Raw genomic sequence first — 16448 nt, 5'->3', positions numbered from 1 at the left:
CATACTACATACTTTAAAAATATTTATCGGTCAATTTGTTGGAGAACATGATACATGATGGTCAGCTGAAGAGGTTATGGATGCTTATCATGCAGAAGAGACTTACCAGAGACATAATTGTCTTTAAGAATTGAAGGATTTTACATGGAATGTTACATGGAAAAGGGCTTAGAATGTTTGAATTATTCTGCTTAATCCCAGAGGGTAGAACTAGTAGGAACAAATGAAAGTTACAAATAAATAAAACTCAATAAAAAGAAAAGCTTTCTAATAATTAGAATTGCCTGAAAGTGGAATGGCCTGATTCTGGTGGTAGTGAATTTCACGTCACTGCCATTATATTTTAAAGGGGGCTTCTGCTTAGATTGAATTAGAGTTCCTCTGAGGTTCTTTCCAATTCTGCAGTTTTTTGATCCTGTGAGGAATGTAGTCAGAAGAGAGTACAAATCCCAGATTGGATATGACCACTAGTCTTGGCACTTTAGCATGTACCTAGTCCTCTTACCTTTTTTGGAAAAGTTGACCCAAAGAAGTTGAGGTGGTATAAGGACTAGTCTTAAATAGAGATAACACCTACTGATGTGGTTTAAGAGATTGGGAAGATCCTTTTCCCAAAATATATCTCCCTTTAAGTCTTGCCATATAACCCTTCTTATCTTACCCAGTGTTTCCCCAGTGACTCTCTTCTTGGACTAGAAGAAGAAAAAAAAAAGGTTCCTAAAGCTTCTCTCTAGTGTGTCTCTGTTAAAATGCGTAAGTGTTACTTCAAGGCAGCCCCTTAATCCTCTCCTTTGGCACATGATTTATCAGTTTGTCATTTGGTTCCTGAAGAAATGGTACATGTGGATGAGGAAAGCACAGTGGGAGGGAGCAGAGAGTTAGGCAGGGACAAGTTCTGAGTAGCCAGGAAAAAGTTCAAGAGGCAGCTTCAAAGGTATCAGCCAGGAAGGGCTGAAAGAGAATGATGGTTTTCCTATAGAAGAGAGAATGCTGCAGATATAAACTCTTCCTCAATCCCCAATTTTCTGCAAAATGCTTAGAGTCTGTCCCACATAATCTAACCTTTAGATATATGCTAGAATTATAGACCTCTAGAACCAGAAATCCACTCATTGTATATATAAAGCAAGCTAGGCCAAGAGAAATAAAGTATACCCAATGTCACACAGCTAGGTAGCAGTTGAACCAGGACTCAAAACTAGCTCTCTTAATGACCCTTTATTTCATGTTCCAATCCCAGTCACTTGTAATTCCTAATCCTATTAGCCTGTGTGCACTTCCACTATCCCAGGATAATCTCTGCAGATGTTTTCCCAATTGGCCACAACTGGCAAGCCTCCAATTATGCTTTCTCAATGAAGTCCTTACCAGTGCCCTAGGGAGAAATTGGGCTGGGTACTGTGGAAAGCACGTCTCTTCCAGCACCATCTTGAACCCTTAACCTTCACATTCCCAAGGGAAATTTGGGAGATGAGAACCAAGAGTTTATGGTACACACTTGCCTGAAGTAAACAGCCATTGCCTTGAGTTTCTTTCCTTTCAATCTCTTGCTCATTCTCAGTCCCGGGAACTTCTTTTCTCTTAGTAGCAATCTGCCTATTGTTGTGGCAGCAATAATATAAAAGCAGCATAGCAAGTGGTTGCTGGTATGAAGATATGAACTTATGTCTGATTTATTCATTCATTCAACAACCATTTATTAAACACCTGTTGTAAGTCATTGAGCTAATTTATGAGGATACAAAGACAGCAAATAGGATCTTCTTTCAAGAAGCTTGTAATATAATAAAGAGGAAATACATATACACAGTAATGGAAACTTATGGCAATCAGGAAAATTGAAAGATAATATCATGAGTTATTTCAGAAAGGAAAAACCACTTTTATTCTGAGATAAGGAGAAAGAAGGGGGGAGAAACAGATAAGATGTCCTACAGAAGGTAGCATCTGAGTTGAACCTTGAAGGAAAGAAGGAATTTCAACAATTGAAGATAGGAATGAGAAGATCACATTCGGGGCATGGAGGATGCTGTAGAGAGGGAATAATTGGGGTAGCTGAGTGGCTCAGTGGACTGAGAGCCAGGCCTAGAGATGGGAGGTCCTAGGTTCAAATCTGTCTTCAGACACTTCCTGGCTGTGTGACCCTAGGCAAGTCACTTAACCCCCATTGTCTAGTCCTTACCTCTCTTCTGCCTTGGAACCAATATACAATATTAATTCTAAGACTGAAGGTAAGGGTTTAAAATAATAATGATACTTTTTAAGAGAGGGAAGAATAATAACAGAGGAAAAGAATAATTTAATTTTGCTGGAAAGTAAAAAATCCCTGAAATAAGTATCTGGAAAAATCATATTGACCCAGATTGTGGAGATTTTTGAATCTTAGGCTTAGAAATTTCCACTTTATTCAGGAAACAATGGGTAGTCACTGAAAGTTTTGGAGAAGAGCTCTAGAACTATAAGAAAGATTACTTGAATAGGGGAGTTGAGGGTAACAAGGTTTGCGGAGGGGGTTAACCTAGAAACAGGAAGACCTATGAGGCAGCTATTAAAATAGACTGGGGGGGGGGGGACAGCTGGGCAGCTCATTGGATTGAGAGCCAGGCCTAGAGATGGGAGGTCCTAGGTTCAAATCTGGCCTTAGACACTTCCCAGCTGTGTGACCCTGGGCAAGTCACTTGACCCCCATTGCCTAGCCCTTACCACTCACCTGTATTGGAGCCAATACACAGTATTGACTCCAAGATGGAAGGTAAGGGTTTAAAAAAAATAGACTAGGCAAGAAAAATCCAGGCCTGAACAAAGATGATGGAGATGGGAATGAGAAGAGTGTACTTCCTAACAATGAGAAATACTTTGTATTCCTTATTAGTTGTATTTCTTTGGAATTTGTTTATAGTCACTGAGATACTTTCTAACTCTGACATGCTGCAGTTCTGTCATCTGGGAGATTGACCAGTTGTTTTTGTCCTTCCTACTCAAAGATGACCAAAATGTTGCCACTATGTTGTCAGTGTACAATGTGTCCAAATGGGCTGATTGGATCAATATGAGCTTGGAAGGTTCTACCACAGGCTGGGCACAAATAGCCCATGTAAACATTTGAGATGAAAATGTCTAAATTTTCACATCTCGCTTTTCTTTTGAGCTACTGCCATTCTGCAAGATACTGAAGAAGTAGAATCAGCAGAATTCTGCCCAAAGCACACTAAAAGCAAGTTGATATCAAGCAGTAGAAGGATAATTATCAAATTAAGCAAAGTTTTGTTTATGATTAGAATCCTAGAAGGGACCCAGAAATCATACAGTGGAATCCAGTCCCCCCCCCACTTTTACAGAGGAAGAATCTGAGACTCAGCCAAGGTTCTAAAAGAACTTAATAGAAAATCCAAGACCAGAACTCTTACCCCTGACTTCCAATTCAGTGCTCTTTCTGACATACTACATTGCCTCTCTGCTCCGAGAATCAGAAGATCTTGGATTCTAATCTTAACTCTACTATTAAATTCTTATGTGATATAGCAATAGTCCCCGACCACTAATTCATTAATTTGCTAATTTATAAGGTACAACATTAAAATCTTCTGTGAGCTGGTCTATTTAAAAGGGAAGTTCATTAACCAAAATATAGCCTTGAGGACAAAAGAAAATAAGGTTTAGGGAGAGCAAAAAGGAATCTGTTTATAGATTATTGACTTGTCAGAGCTAAAGACACCTTGGAGACCATCTAAGTTACCATCTTAATTTTTACATGAGGAAAACTGAGTCACAGGGAGAGGAAGTGATTTGCTTCATAGAGCCATTAACTGATGGGAAAAAATTGGAAGCTCATTGTCATTACATCATCTGGCACAATAATTTTGTGCTTTCTACACTGTAGACATCTCATAGATCAAAGCTGCCTGAGAGAAACTCCCTCCCTCTCAGAAGTCTTCTCTGGATGACCCCTCTGGCTGATTTACACTCTTTGTATTAAGCACACTTCAGGCAGATCAGGTTTCAAAAAATCTATTTTTCTGTGGTGGTACTAGACCTAGCAGGCAGCCACAATTCATGAAACATTAAAAGTGAGTGAAGGAAGCATCATTAATTTCTCTGACATTGCAGGCTCTGGCTCCTACCTTTGAAGAAAGCAATGTTGGCCACACTTCACTAAAAGGAATCCTCTCCTTTCATGAATCATTTCTCTCTAAGTTCAGGAGTCAAGGGAGCTCTAAGTCCTTTGTCTGCTGTTATTCCAGAAGAGGTCCCACTGGGGTATCAAAGGAGTGAGATGATAGACTCATTCCTAGTCAAGAGTGGCATTGGGCTTAAGTGGGATTTATATTGGTTGATGAATTTGCATATTCCTGTCTCTTGTTGGAGAACAGTTCCTGAAGAAATATCCCGAAAGATCATTTATTTCATTTGCAGGTGGATCAGATAATAGACAGCAAGCTAAAATGATCTTCTCTCAGTTCCTTACATTTAACATCGAATCCCTGTGCTTTTGCCTAGGCCATCCCCCATGCCTTTAATGCACTCCCACATTACCTTGACTTCTTAGAAATCCCAGCTTCCTTCAAGGCATCCTTTAACTGTTCCTTCCTACACAAGGACTTTCCTGATTCACACACACACACACACACACACACACACACACACACACACACACACACACACTCAAATTCCCCTGAAATTACCTTGTATTTTTACCTCATCTATATTCTGTATAGTTATGTGATGTATAGGTGTTGTCTTTCCCATAAAATGTAAGCTCTTTGAAGGTCAAAGACTTTTATTTCTGTCTTTGTATCTCCAATGCCTGACAGTTTCTGGTACTTTGTGGTTGTTCAGTTATCCCCAACTCGTTATGCCCTCATTTGGGATTTTCTTGGCAAAGATACTGGAGTAGTTTGACATTTCCTTCCCCAGTTCATTTTACAGATGAAGAAACTGAGGCAAATAGGGCTTAGTGACTTGCCCAGAGTCACATAGTTAAGTGTCTGAGGTGGGATCTTCCCAAATCCAGGCCAGTGCTAAGTAAAACAAATCTAATCCCATTTCCACGTGACAGAATTTCAAATACTCTCTAATGATAGCTATCATATTCCACTCTCCCTAACATATCCCCCATCCCCAAGTTTTCTCTCCTGTAGGAATTCACCTACTTCCTTCAACCAATTTTTATATGAGATAATAACAAGGTCCTTCAATATCCTTGTCACCCTTCTCTGAGCACACTAGTTTTTCAGTATCTTTCTTTGAAAAAAATCCCAAAACCTTTACCTTCCATCTTAGAATCAATACTATTTATTTGTTCCAAGGCAGAAGAGCAGGAAGGGCTAGACTGGGGGTTAAGTGACTTGACCAAGATGACACAGCTCAGTATCTTTCTTATGTACCACTTTGAATCTACCCACAGGTGCCAGTGCCAGCTGTGCCAGCTAAAGCTGCAGTAATATTAAAACATAGTACTCAGATCATCCAGACCAACCCCTAATTTTACAGATGAAGAAACAGGGAGGAGAAATAACCATTAGCAAAATAAATAAATTAGTAAAATAAAGAAGATCAATATAAAATCATGTGCTAAGTTGTAAGAAATTCATTTGGGTACATGCCATATCCCACCCCCACCCCATCCTCAATATACTCATTCTATTTTAAACATATTGAGGGGAAGGATTGTGTTGGGTTTCATCTTTATATCCCTGCTACAGGGAACAACCTGACTTTTGGTTTAGAAAATCTGGTCTCAAGTCCTCTTTCTGATCCTTACTAGCTGAATGATTATGGGGAAGTCATTTAATCTGTCTGTGCCTGAGCATTCACATCTGGAAAATGGGAAGCCTATTACCTTTATAATAGCTACTTCAGAAGGTCATCATGGAGCTCAAATAGATAATATAGGGTGTTGCAGTGCTTAAAGGACAGCTTAAATGAGTTTTAATAACCTAAAACCACGTTAAGATTTTAGAGACATCCTATATATGTAACTCATTCTGCAAAACTTGTAATCCTTTAGAAATCTCTATTATTATGATGATTATCATTGCATGTAGTAAATACTTTGTAAATATTTGTTAAAATGAAATTAAAAAATAATATATATAAATCCTCTTGCATATCTTAACAAGCTATACAAATGGCAGTTGTAATAATAAATTGTGGCCACAGCTTTACCTATAAGTATGATCACAGTAGGAGCCTCAACATTAGCCACAGACTAAATCCTAATTCTATTCATCTTTCTCATAAATAGTATTGGTCACCAGGGGCAGGAGGCCAGAGAGTATGGATAACTCCCTCAATCCCTTCCCCATCACAGGTGACAAAGATCGAGGTCCTCATCTTACAGAATACTTTGGCAGTTTTGTTGTCATATGAAAATAGAATGGTTGTTCCCCTGAACATTTCCTCTAGGAATCTGACCACCATTGGTCAATTTCTTGACCAATTAATCCACTTCCCTAACTCTTTCACTAAAAGGAAGTGTTTTCTCTCGAGGACCTCTATCATGGAAGTGAAGGACAGGTTCTGGAAAAACCCTGACTACAAGACCATTCATTATACTTTACTATATCTGAGAGCCTAAGGAAAGGGGGAGGGAGCACTAGTGAAGGAAGAATTTGACTTGATTGGTCAGAGAATATCCTAGCAACAGAGGCATTGTTCTCTGCCTCTCATCTCTCTACTGTGTCATCTGTCTCCCCCTATTATCATCTTCCAGTTCCTCTTCTACCTCTCCCTCCTCCCTTTTCAGCTCTCTATATTACCCCTTCACCCTCCTCATTTCTCTCCATTTCTCTCCCTCTACTTTCCTTGTTCTGTTTGCCTTCCCTTTTTTTCTCTTCTTCCTTTCTCTTTAATTTGCTTCTTTCTTCCTCCTATTTTTCTTCCTTCCTTTGCCTTTGTCACTTAAATTTATAATCTCTTGCTTTAGCATTCTTTTTTATGTTACCTTCTTCTAACTCTCTCTTGTTCAATTCAATTTTTTAAAAAGCACTAAGTGGCTGCTGTGTTCTAGATGTTGGATATACAAGGGGAAAAAATGGAACAATCTCTGTCTTGTCAAAGGGTTTAAATTCTACTAAAATGATGTTCTCCAAACTTTTTTATCATGAACCCATATAATTAATACATTTGTGAGTTCATACCCCAAAGTGGATAATTACTTATTTATAAATCATGTACATGTACTACAGTACTAATAATTACCTACTTTATAAAACAACTCAAAATCAGAAATTTTATTTATTTTTTAATTAATTGATTTATTTTTAAATATTTGTCCATGGTTACATGATTCATGTTTTCTCCTTCACCTTTTCCCATTCCTTTTCCCCCTCTGGCAGCTGACAAGCAATTCCACTGGGTTATATATGTATCATCACTTGAAACTATTTCCATATTTTTCATTTTTGTAATAGAGTAATCTTTTAAAACCAAAGCCCCAAATCATGGACCCATATAAACAAGTAATCAATCATATGTTTTTTCTGCATTTCTGCTCCCACAGTTCTTCCTCAGGATGTGGATAGAGTTCTTTCTCAGGCTTGCCCTGGATCATTGCATCGCTACTAGTAGCAAAGTCAATTACATTTGATTGTCCCGCAATGAAAAAACAGAAATTTTAAAAGGATGGCATAATCATGAAAAACATTTGGTCTTTGAGTCAATCCAGAGCCACTGAAGTTTATTGAGTAGTGAAATGACCTTATAAGGCTTGCTCTTTAGGTAAATCACTTTATCAGTTAGAAGAGAGTGATTTACCTCAGAGAGACCTGAGGTAATAGAAGGCTATTGCACTAGTCTAGGAGAGAGGTGATAAGGGCCTGAATGAGGATGGGGGCAGTATGAGTAAAGAGAAGAGTTTGGAATCCAGATTACAAAGATTCTAAAAGCATGTGAAAAAATGAAGAAATTGAAATATTAAATATAGATAATATTTCCAGATGTGTGAAAGAGATATAGGATAACAGTTTAAGGGGAGTTCGGGATCATACAAAATTCTGTCATTGTGGTTGTATTTGTGATTGTGAATGTATTTGTAATCGTTTGAAATGATGGGTCAGGCCTAAGTATGTTTGTAGGGGGAAGGGGAGGGGAGCTCATGGATAAGGGAAGTATTAAATAGAAGGAAAAGAGGAATTATCAAGGGGTCAACCTCCTGGAGAAGGAAGTAAGGGTTGATACTGGTGAGGGATTGGCATTGATGAGAAGACTCAGTTCATCAGAGACTGGATCAAAGAATGAGAGAATAGAGGATGATAAAAACAGAGTTTTGAAGTATGGAATAGGGAAGATGGAGATGGAGACAGATGGCTTCTATTTTCTTAGTAAAATAGGAGGTGAGGTCCACTGCTGAGAAGGAGGAGGAAGGACATGGTGTGGGAGGTTTAAAAAGAGATGAGAAAGTTTGGAATAGCCACAGAAGAAAATATGGCAGAAAGTCAATCAAGGAGGAATTGAAGTATTGCCAAGCAGCAGAAAAGGCCTAGTTTAGATTCAATAACATTTTTGTAGTTAACCCAGTGGGCACAGTTAGGAGATTTTCTTTCTAAAAGCATTTAGCAGCATGTAAACAGGAATAGAGAAGGTAGATGATGGGAATAATCCATAGCTGGCATGTGATAAGGCATGATTAACAATAAAGACATAAGAAATTCAAGTTAAGTGATAGCAAATGGTTGAACTGGTCAACCATAAAGTCAAACCTGTAAGAAAAGGAAAGTGAAGCCAAAGCAGGAGTGATAAATGGAGTGAATAGAGAAGATAAGGAATGGAGGGACACGACGTTACAGTGAGGACAGTAGAGGAGGAGGAGGAGCAGGGAGGAGAGACAGAGACAGAGACTGAGACAGAGACAGAGACAGAGAAAGAGACAGACAGAGACAGAGACAGAGAGACAGAGAGGCTGAAGTTAGGCATTGCTCTTCTCCAGAAGGAAGGAGAGTGTCCTGGGGCTGTTAGATTAAAGCAACAAATATATTTCACTCCATGAAATTCTACCATCCCTCTAGAGTAAGTTTTGCCCTCTCCAAAGTGCTCTTTTAGAATGCAAATACTGCCAGAAAGCTTTATATTCACAGGAACATATTGTCTGCTTTTTCCTAAGGCTTTAGATTCTCCGTTTAGCTAAAGGCTGATGCTAGAGCTAAATAACCTGTGATTGAAATTCTCTAATGAGAACTACATTGTTCAAATAAATAAATAATGTCTCCTTCCAATCCCAAACTGGAAATTAGATGAAAGGACAAGTTTCCATATTTCACTTTGATGAAGTAGTAAAATTAAAACTAATAGAACTGACTATACCAAATGTCAGTGCCTGAGGCTGTGGAACAGATAGGCAAAGATGTCATGTTTCTTTCCCTCAGGAAGCTTGGGGAAACAATTCCACAATGAAACAATTGGTGTTATATAGAATAATTAAATAATATATAGTAATATGATATAAAGTAGTTTATAAACATGTTTGTGCTATATAAACTTTAGCTATTATTATGAGTGAAATTAGTCCTAAAAATGAATTGATTGAAATTAATTCAAAGTTCTTTGAAAATCTTAAAGTAATATATTAATGTTAGCTTTTTGTCTTAATGAAAATAATTGGATACAAAATAATAGCTGGGCAAAATAGCACACATCTGTAATCAATCACAAGGGGGCTAAGACTGGGGAATCTCTTGAGCTCAGGAATTCTGAGCTGCAGTGGGTCAATTGGCTAAGTTCACCATCAATATGGTAAATTCCCAGAGTCAAGGGAGTCAATCCAGTTGAAAAAAGTAGTCAGCTGATCTAGGTTTGGGCTGGGCAGTGGTCAGACTGGACTATAACTAACCTTTGCACTAACAACTTCTGCAAGATATGGAGGCCAACTCTTTAGATTGATAAGTGAATGAATAAATAGATGGATGGATGAATGGATGAATGAAAATATATTAAAAGCAATTAATTATATGATTCACATCAAGGAGATCCAAAGGGATAGAGCCATATAATAAATGGTCCCTGTGGTCAAATTCCTATGTGAGAATCTGTAGGTGATAGTAAGAAAAAGAAATGGGCTCTTTCCTTGGGAAGACTGCAACTTAAAGTGAAAGTTATAAGGGTGGTAAAATATGTACACAAATACCTTTAGTACAAGGAAGAATGTGATCAGCACCAGAAGAGACATATAAACTGCTATGGGAGCCAAGTAGGGAAAGATTGGATCCAGATGATGGAATTAGAAAAGTTTTCCTAGAGTGGGTGGTATTTGAATTGGGCTTTGAAGAATACATAGAATTTTGACAAAAAGGGAGTTAGGAGAATGGGATGATGGGAGTACATTCCAGGTCAAGGCATCACAGAATCACAGATTTAGAGCTAGGAAGGACATTAGAGGTCATAGAATCTAATCTCTAATTTTTTAAGTAAGGAAACTGAAAAATAAAATAAAATAGAATAAAATGGGGAAAATGAGAAATTTGGCTGAGTTTAAATTATTTCCCTAGCCACACAGCTAGTAAGTGTCTGAAATGAGATTCAGACCTAGGTCTTTCTAACTCCAAGTGCATTATCATAGACACTATGTCAAATATTATGAACAAAAATTGTATTGGTAGGAAAACAGATCTTATGCCATTTAACGTCAGTCAAAAAAAATTATTAAGCACTTACTTCATGGTAGTGACTTTGTTAAGTGCTAGAGATACAAATAAAAGCAAAAGATACAAAGGCGAAAAATCATCACTACCTTCATAGAGCTCATATTCTAGTGAAGGCAAAAACATATAAATGACACATACAACCTAGCAGTGCCAGATACCAAACTGTACTGTAAAACAGTAATCATCCAAACAATCCGGTACTGGCTGAGAAATAGAAGGGTGGATTAGTGAAATAGATTAGAGATAAATCACCTTAGCAAACTAGTGTTTGATAAACCCAAGGATCCCAGCTTTTGGGATAAGAACTCATTATTTGGCAAAAACTGCTGGAAAAACTGTAAAACTTTAGTATGGCAGAAACTAGGTATAGACAGATGTTTCACACTCTTTAATAAGATAAGGTCAAAATGAGTATATGATTTAGATATAAAGGGTCATAACATAAGTAAATTAGGTGAACATAGAATAGTTTACCTGGCAGATCTATGGAGAAGGGAAGAATTTTATTACCAAACAAGAGATAAAAAAAATTACAAGATATAAAATGAATAATTTTTATTATATTAAATTTTAAGGGGTTTCTACAAACAAAGCCTATTAAACAAATGTTGGAAGGGAAACAACAAACTGGGGGAATATTTTATAGCAAATGTCTCTGATAAGATTCTTGTTTCTCAAATATATAGAAAATTGAGTCAAATTTATAAGAATACAAGCCATTCCCCAATTAATAAATGATGAAAGGATATGAGCAAGCAGTTTTCAGATGAAGAAATAAAAGTTATCAATAATCATATGAAAAAAATGTTCTAAATCATTATTTATTAGAGAAATGCGCATTAAAATAACTCTGAGGTAACACCTCACACTTATCAGATTGGCCAATAGGACAGTAAAGGAAAGTGATAAATGCTGGAGGCAATGTGGCAAAATTGGGACACTAATGAGGCACTTTTGGTAGAGTTGTGAACTGATCCAACCATTCTGGAGGGCAATTTTGAACTATGCCCAAAGGGCTATAAAACTGTGCATACCCTGTGATCCTGTAATAACACTACTAAGTCTGTATTCCAAAGAAATAAAAAAGGGGGTGAGGGAAAGGCCTACTTTTACAAAAAATATTTATAGCAGGCCCTTTCTGGTGGCAAAGAATAAGAAATTGAGGTAATGTTCATTATTTGGGAAAATGGCTAAACAAAATATGGTATGTGGTAGTGATGCAATACTATTGTACTGTAATAAAATAACGAACAGGATGATTTCAGAAGTTGGAAAGACCTACATGAACTAAGTCAGAGTGAAATAAGCAGAACCAGGAGAACATTGTACTGTGAATGATTTAGTTACTCTCAGCAATACAATGATCCAGGACAATTCTGAAGGACTTATGACCAAGAATGGTATCCATCCCCTGAGAAAGAACTATTGGAGTGAGAATGCAGATCAAAACATATCATTTTTCACTTTAGTTCATTTGGGTTTTTATTTTGTGGTTTTTGTTTTATATTAGTATTCTCTTACAACAATGACCAATATGGAAATATGTTTTCCATGATAACACATGCATAATCCAGATCAAATCACTTACCATCTCCAGGAAGGGGGAAGGAAGGAATGGAGGGAAACAATTTAGATCTTAGAACTTCAGAAAACTTATGTGGTACATTGTTATTACATGCAATTAGTAAAATGAAGTATCTTTTAAAAAATAAGTAAATTATCACATACATTCAAAATAAAAAAGACAATAGAAGATAAACTCAGAGGCAAAAGAGACTAGCAGTTTGAGTGTGGAGGTAGAAGAACATGTGAGACCTAGAAAGGATTCCTTCAGGAGGCAGGATTTAAATTGGGTTTTGAAAGAAGTCAGGAGAGAAAAGCCATTCTAAACCATGTGGAACAGCCAAAGCAAAGATTATAGAGGCTGGGAGCAGTGAGTCATATTAGAAGCACAGCAAGTAGAGCTTAGCTAATGGATGGCATACATCTTTTTTAAATACAGATGAAAGCATGCAAAACATATTTCCATATTAGCCATGTTGGAGGAAAAAGCAAAAAAAAAAGTTAAAAAGGTATGTTTCAGTCTATATTCAGAGTTCATCCTATCTCTGGGAGCAAATTGTATTTTTTCAAAATGGGCCCTTTGGAATTATATTGGATCATTGTTTTGAGCAGAGTAGCTTAAGTCTTTCACAACTGATTGCATCTATTGTGTACAGTGTTCTTCTGATGCTTCTTCTTTCACTTTATATCAGTTCATATAAGTCTTCCCAGGTTTTTCTGAAATCATCCCCCTCATTAATAGTATTCCATCACAATCATATACTACAACTTCTTCAACCATTCTCCAATCAATGGGCATCATTCTTTGCCAGAACAACAACAACAAAAAAAAAGAACTGCTAAAATATTTTTATGCACGTAGGTCCTTTCACCTTTTTTGTCCCTTTCAGATTTCATAGTAGTGCTATTGATGGGTCAGAGGGTTTGTGTAATTTTATACCACTTTGGGTATTAGTTCCAAATTGTTTCCCATAAAGGTTGGACCAGTTCACAACTCTGCCAATAATGTATTAGTGTACCTATTTTCTTACCACTCCTTCAGCATTTATCATTCTTCTTTTCTATCACCTTAGTTGGTCTGATAGATATGCAGTGTTACCTTATAATTATTTTAATTTTCCTTTCTCTATTCAATAGTGATTTGGAGCACTTTTTAAAATGACTATTGATAGCTTTGATTTCTTCTTCTGGAAAGTACCTGTTCATTTCCTTTGACCATTTATCAACTTTGGAATGACTCTTGTTTTTATTAATTTGATTCATTTTCTTATGCATTTGATAAATGAGACCTTTATCAGAGGAAGTTGCTGTAAAAAAATTTTTTTTACCAGTTTCTCACTTTTCTTATATTTGACTGCATTAGTTTTGATTGTACCAAAAAAAAATTTAATTTCATATGAGCAAAATTATCCATTTTATTTCCTGTGATCCTCTCTATCTTTTATTTGGTCATGAACTTTTCCATCATCCATAGATCTATTAGGAAATTTTTTTTCATGTTCCCCTAATTTCCTTAAGATAGATATCACCCCCTATATCGAAATCATTTACCCATTTTGACCTTATGTTGTATATGGTGTGAAATGTTAGTCTATGCCTAGTTTCTGCCCAAGTGCATTCCAGTTTTCCCAGCATTTTTTGTCAGATAGTGGGTTCTTGTACCCAAAGCTTGCATCTTTGGGTTTATCAGATATTAGATTACTATGGTCATTTCCTGCTGTATATTGTGCCTAATCTATTCCACTGATTTACCACTCCATATCTTAGCCAGTGTAGTTGTTTTCGTGATTATCACACTGCAAATTAATTTCAGAAGAATTGTCATTTTTATTATACTGGTTCAGTCTCTCAAAGAGCAGTTAATATTTCTTTAATTGTTAAGATCTATATTTGTGTGAAAAGTATTTTATAATTATGTTCATACAGCCTCTGAGTTTATCTTGGCAGGTAGACTCTCAAATATTTTATATTGTCTGAGTTATTTTGAATGGAAATTCTCTTTCTACTTCTGCCTGCTGGGATTTGTTGGGAAGACTGTATACCTTTAATAAAAGATGTAAGATAAATCTAGAAAGATGTGTCAAACCCCAAGAATGGAGGGTCTTGAATACTAGGCTTAGGAATTTAGACTTGGGTTCTTGGACTCTAGAGAGTAGGTTTGGATGACACAGTCCAAGTGGTGAATATTTAAGAAGATATCTTTGGTGGTTACATACTCATACTCAAATGGAATGGAAAGTGATAAATGCCAGTCATATTTCAGGGTTAGGATCAATAGGCATCATGGATAACATCAATGAGACTAGCTTTTGGGAAAGAGGAGATAGAAGGGGGAGGAGGCTTTGACAGAAACAGAGAAATTAATTAGAAGAGCAGGTCTAGGGAGAAAAGTGAAAGTTTCCATATTGGGCATAGTGTGCTTAATTTGAGGTTCCAGTTAGACATCGAGGTGAACACACTCAGCAATATTTAGAAGTGAAAGTATAGAGATTAAGGCTTAAAATATAGATTTAGAAGTTATCTAAATAGAGTTGTGTAGAAAAGGGATAGAAGAGCTTTGATGATGCCATTTTTAAAGAAGAGGAAGAAGAAGGGGAACTAGGAAAGGAAATAGAATGGGCGGGTCAAGAAGTAGGAGGAGAACTAAAGTCACAAGAACCAACAAGGTGATGGTTATTGGTCAAAGGCTACAAAACAATGATATAGAATTAATATTAAGAAGATTTTGAATATGGAGATTAGCAGATCACTAGGCACTTTTGAGGTGGCAGTTTTATGGGTGTGTTAAGTTGTAGTCTAATTACAAGTGGCTGGAAAGTGAGTGGGTAGGGAAGAAATGGAAACACATAGTATAGACAACTTTCTAGAAACTAGAAAGTAGTAGAGTAGAGAAGAGATAGAGAATTTAATAAGGAAGCAGATTCCAGGGAATGTTATAGGGGTTTTAGATAAGGGAAACCTGAGAATGTTTGTGGATTGAGAGGAAGAGGGTAATGAAGAGGAATAAATTTAAAATTCAGGAGATGGGCATTTTACAGAGTAAAATCCTGGAAGAGATCTACCCGGAAGATACTGAAGACAAAGTTAGAAGCATCCAGTCTGGAAAAGAGAATTTGAATTCCAAGGTCCTGGGTTTGAGACCCATCTTTGCTAAATTGTCCCTTGAGTTACCTTGAGCAAATAATATTACCTCTCTGGTATCCAGGTTTCTCGTCTATAAAATGAGGTTGGATTGGATGTTATCTACAGTCCTTCCATCTCTAAATGATTCTATCCTTTGAACGCTGCTTATATTCCCTTTCTGTGGGTGAATAAAGGTTCATAGGGATTTCAAGAAGGGAAGGTGAAGGGGCTCAGCTTTCTCAGTGAGGCAGAAGATGAGGTCATCTCCCAGAGTAAAGGGACCAGAGATGAGGTTGGGTTTTTAAGTGGAGTGAAAACAGTTGGAACAACTGCTCAGAGAAATTTGATAGAGGAAATAAGTGAAGAACAGGGTGGGAGGGAGGTAGAGAGTCACAGATAACACTTTCCTAACTTTGTTCACCCTAGGAACAGAGAATAGGTGGGATTTTGGCAGCAGCATTAGGATTGATTTCTATCTTGTACTGTCTTCTAATTGCTTAGTAATTAGAAAACCTGTCTCCCAGTAGAGACAGTAGCCTCCCTTGTGGACTCCCTCGGGGAGAGGACTATATTTTCTCCTTCACAGAATCATGAGTGTAGAGATAGACATGCATCAGGCACTCAATAAGTACTCATTAAATTAAATTTTGAAATGACAGATTTCATAGCCCTTTAGCTCCTGGTTTCTCTTTGCTAATTCAAAAGATCCACAGCTGCTGTGGAAGCCCCTACTGAATTATTGGATAATAAATTCCTGTCTATATAACTTACTTTACATTAAATGTGCTTTGGGGACTAATTAATTTTTCAAACACTTTTTAAAAATTAAGTTGAAACAGAGAGTAAGCTGCCAAGGTTTCTCATTATTAAGGGTGCAGGAGATGACATTCACCTCTATATCAATTAGAAGCTCCCAATTATAGTTGGCGGGTAAGGGAGAGCCTGTGGGGATTTTATTTCTTGGCCAGGAGCCCTACAAGGTTAGGCAGGACTAAGGGGTGAGGAATAGTCGGTACAGGGAATGCTCATCCAGTATTGACAGTCACTCTCCTGAGACATTTCCCAACTCTTTTTTACAAGGTCAAGTGCCTTTTTCTGACAGACTCTTTATATCTGCTTACAAGG

At 37.1% G+C, this 16448-nt stretch overlaps 1 protein-coding gene across 11 annotated transcripts in view; it reads left to right on the top strand.

The window, feature by feature from the left end:
- The window catches only part of KCNT1 (potassium sodium-activated channel subfamily T member 1), a 247956-nt gene that overhangs the window by 145123 nt on the left and 86385 nt on the right, over positions 1–16448 (top strand). The gene's annotated exons all lie outside the window — the stretch shown is intronic.

Source organism: Monodelphis domestica, chromosome 1 (genome assembly GCF_027887165.1).
Source record: "Monodelphis domestica isolate mMonDom1 chromosome 1, mMonDom1.pri, whole genome shotgun sequence".
NCBI lineage: Eukaryota > Metazoa > Chordata > Mammalia > Didelphimorphia > Didelphidae > Monodelphis > Monodelphis domestica.
This window is presented reverse-complemented; position numbering and strand designations above follow the sequence as displayed.